Here is a 3,753-nt window from a genome sequence, read left to right on the forward strand (position 1 = left end):
TATTATTATCATTATTAATATATTATTATATTTTTAAAAATATGATTATATCTTATAGAAGTTAAAGTTTATTTATTCATTGCTTAAATTTTTTATGCCACTTTCGAGTATATATATTTATATATGTTTTCACACACATAACCAAAAAAAATTAAAGTAAAATAAAATAAAATCAAGTTTTTTTTGTTGACAAGACTTATACATTGAGATGAAATACCACTAAAGCATGATGTAGTTTTACATTACATTTATGCAAAAGAAATATAACCAGACAGGAGAGAACCTCTACTCTTTATTAATTTAAAAATATGTGTTTCAGCTGTGCTAGGCAACTATTCAATCCCCTTAAACTGACCCTAATCCTCCCCCAGCAAGAATTTGAAAAAATAAAATAAAACAAAATAAAAGCAAATTTTGTGCTAAACAAAATGACTTGCCTTGAAATAAAAATAATTAGGGTTTGTAGCAAATTCAGGGTTTCAAAGCAACCAAACCACGACCCACGATGACAATAGTTTCATGTTTTATTTAGTGCTTTATTTAGTTGTTTGCTTTTGAATTCCCACCCTCGGAAGTAGCTCCGAGAAAATCATTTTTCACTCGCCACGTAATGTTTTTGATTTGTTTTTGTTTTTGTATTTTTTTAGTTGATTGTGTGTGTGGGGGGGTTGTTCCTGGTCTCATTTCAAGGAAGGAGTCGTCGGCGTCCACGTCGCGAAGCACTGCACTGCCAGATCCAGAGTAAAGAACGCCTGGAGAAAAGCGCAATTGATTTGCACCGCATTCTCCATGTTTTGGTTGTTTGTATCCGTCGTCAGAGGTGCTGCTGCTGTGGTGCGTCCGTCCCCTCATTCAAGGCTCAACCACAAGCTGCTCTGGACGAGTAACAATTGCGGAACTAGAAACCTTTTAAGGTGTTTTAACTCCCCTCCCCTTCCCCTTCCTCCCACATCACTCCAGTCCACGCGTCCCTTGATCCGGGCGCTGGCAGGTCGCATGTGAATCTGAGCATCCGTTTCTTTATTTATTTTTATTTATTTAGAGATTTCTTTACATAATTTTTGATTTTTGGGGAGATCGATGGAGCACTAGCGGAGGTTCCATCTTCCTTTTAGCTTTCACGGCATTATTACACCCGCCTGCTAAGTTCATAGCAAGTCAAACCTGACTGGGTGTGGGGCTTCCGGATTTCCTTTTCCACTTCCTTTTTGTTTTGTTTTGTTTTGTTTTTTCGCCTCTTTTGATTTCCTGCAATTGAGCTTAATACAGTTGATTCAGATAGTGGAGAAGCTAACTTGTAGGGGCCAATTTGCTTGAGATCTTGTTTCTGTATTTTACCACTTCGCCACCCCACATGTGTCGATTACCAAGCAGATCGAAGGGTCTCGGGTGCCACCGAAATATACGAAGCCTGGAGAGATCGTTCGGCAGAAGAGGACATGAAGAGTGAATGCTGGACTGGCAAGCGTTGATACCTAAACAATTATCCGAAGAAATCGAGCATGGGGAAGGCTGTAAAGATGCCCAGCTACTACGAATTTAGTAACCCTCTCCCCTACATCAATCGCTTTATTGTGTCCAGTCTCTCATCCATTGGGCCCCATCTTAAATTCTCTCTCGCTCTCTTCTCGGGAAGAAATTTTCCTTTTTTCTTGTTCAATTCTATTTAAATAAGCTGGCAGTGATTTCCTGAGAAGGAAATCCTGACACGGCCTTCTACAGGTCTTTGATCAAGTCGCAAACAGGAAACGAGTGAGGTGGGGGATTCTCCAAAATGTTCATAACTCCAGCCCCTCTAGTTACCAATGCGGTACCTCGAGTAACGTGGGTGCAGCGAAAAACCATGTAGCGGTACGTTTCTCTGACCTTGGTTGTGATTATTTGAAAAAAAGAAAACAGGGATTTAAAATGACTTCATGCAACTGGAATCGTTTCTTGAGCCAATCGACGGTTGATGATTGAGTCCCGTGCGTACTACTGCTTAATTACTCTAATGGTGTGATAAGTGTTATGGGCTTCTCCCCCCCCCCCTAATTGAGAGGAATTCGTGTTTCTATTAAGACACATGCAATTTTTCGGCCGTCGATCTGGGTTCTCGAGGTTGGTCTTGGCAGGCTGGCAGAGATCTTCCATCTCGGATGCTCCTGTACAGTGTACAATTTTCGTTCCAGAAGCAGCGCGGTTTGCGTTGCAAGGTTTGTGATGAGTTGCATGGTGACTTGGATGGAGATGGCGAAGGAGGAGGAAGGTCATGAGATCCTTGTTGGCCGCGACCAAGTTTGAACAGACCAGTTTCAACCGACTTTGTCAGAGAAAGAGAGAGAAGGGGGGGAGCCAGTCATGTCAGGAACAAGAGAGCGTCAGAGGAGGAGATGGAGGTGGAGGAGGGACAGCAAAACCCAATTGTGGGGCCCAACGAGAGCAGATGCCGCTTCTTTCCATCGCCACCATGATACTGGGGCCCCTAGAAAAAGCTGTGGTTTGGAATCAGGGTGGAACGAAACAAGTAGGAAACAGCCGAAAGCAGCGCAAGGAAAGGAGCAGAAACCAATATAGAATTAAAAATAAAAAAATAAAAAACACATGATGCCGACGACAACGACGATGACGCTGGTGTTGCAGCAGCTGCCCTCGATCCATGAGCAGCAAGCTCAGCCCAGCTTTCCCTGGGTGGGCGGAAATTGCGCTAATGACTGCCTAAATCCGTCAAGTCCAGTGCCGTTTCCACCACGCTTCTCCGCAGCAGCATGGCGAATATGGGATGGGATGGATTGATGGGCCACGGGGATCGCTGTGGCCTTGATTGATTGGTTGCTCATGGGGGCGTGATTGCTCCGTCTTCTACTTGCTCCCCTCTCTGCTGCTGTCATGGCGATCGAAGGCTGAATCGGCGATCTGCCTTCGCAATCCGGTCTCAATCTTTCATTCTCATTTCCGGTTTCAGACAAAATCTTTCTACACGTGGTGGATCCGACGGAACTTCTTCTACTTCTAATTATTATTATTTTCCATAATCCCCTTCAAATCGATATGGCCTTTCCTTCTTGTTCCTCTACTGCTGCTACTTCTTCTCTACTTCTTCTTTGCTTTTTCTGGATCTTCGACGAGCTGGTCTTCGGCTCCCTCGTCGTTTAGATTTCACACGTCCTGCTGCTGGTGCTGCTCCTCCACCTCCTCCGCCGCTGGTCCCTCTGCTTGTGCTGCTCAATTCCTCACCATGACCGAAAAACTTACGTCATCTTTTTGTTTCCACTAAACACTAAAGAGTAGAAAAATACAACGATGCGCTGCTGATTCCTTTTGTTTTATAGGCCTCTCGTTTGTTGTAGATTGGAACAATTTTCTACTTGGTTTTTCTTTTCTTTTTAAAGGGCAATTGTTACATGAATTGTATGTGAAAAAATCGAATTGACAATGCAATTTTCCAATTTCTCATGTATCGGAATGTGTGTGCGTGCCTCTGAACATAAATATATGTATAAATATACAATAATGGCTTTAAAACTGATGGAGTGATTAATAGGTAGTAGTGCATTGCCTCACTACGCAACTTAGAGCAATTTTAAAGCTTACAAAAAAAAAAAAAAAAAACATTAGTTCAGAATTTGTTACTACTTATTATCCATAACACAGCAGGTAAAGAAGTTGATTAATAAGCAGACATTTTTACCCCAGTAATCTAATGCTCTATTCTGACCTTCAAATTGAGTTACTACCGCAGTGACTCGTGCAGCATAATGCAACTCATCTCAA

General features: G+C 42.4%; 1 long non-coding RNA gene across 1 annotated transcript; it reads left to right on the plus strand.

Annotated features, from left to right (window-relative positions):
- Positions 1 to 335: 335 nt before the first annotated feature.
- Positions 336 to 3,435, plus strand: LOC112274894 (uncharacterized). Its single transcript, XR_002967546.3, has 3 exons — positions 336 to 914; positions 1,375 to 1,542; positions 1,723 to 3,435. It is a non-coding gene; the product is annotated as an uncharacterized LOC112274894 (long non-coding RNA).
- The last annotated feature ends 318 nt before the right edge of the window (positions 3,436 to 3,753 follow it).

This window comes from Physcomitrium patens, chromosome 22 (genome assembly GCF_059467195.1).
Source record: "Physcomitrium patens ecotype Gransden chromosome 22, ASM5946719v1, whole genome shotgun sequence".
NCBI classification, from domain to species: Eukaryota; Viridiplantae; Streptophyta; class Bryopsida; order Funariales; family Funariaceae; genus Physcomitrium; species Physcomitrium patens.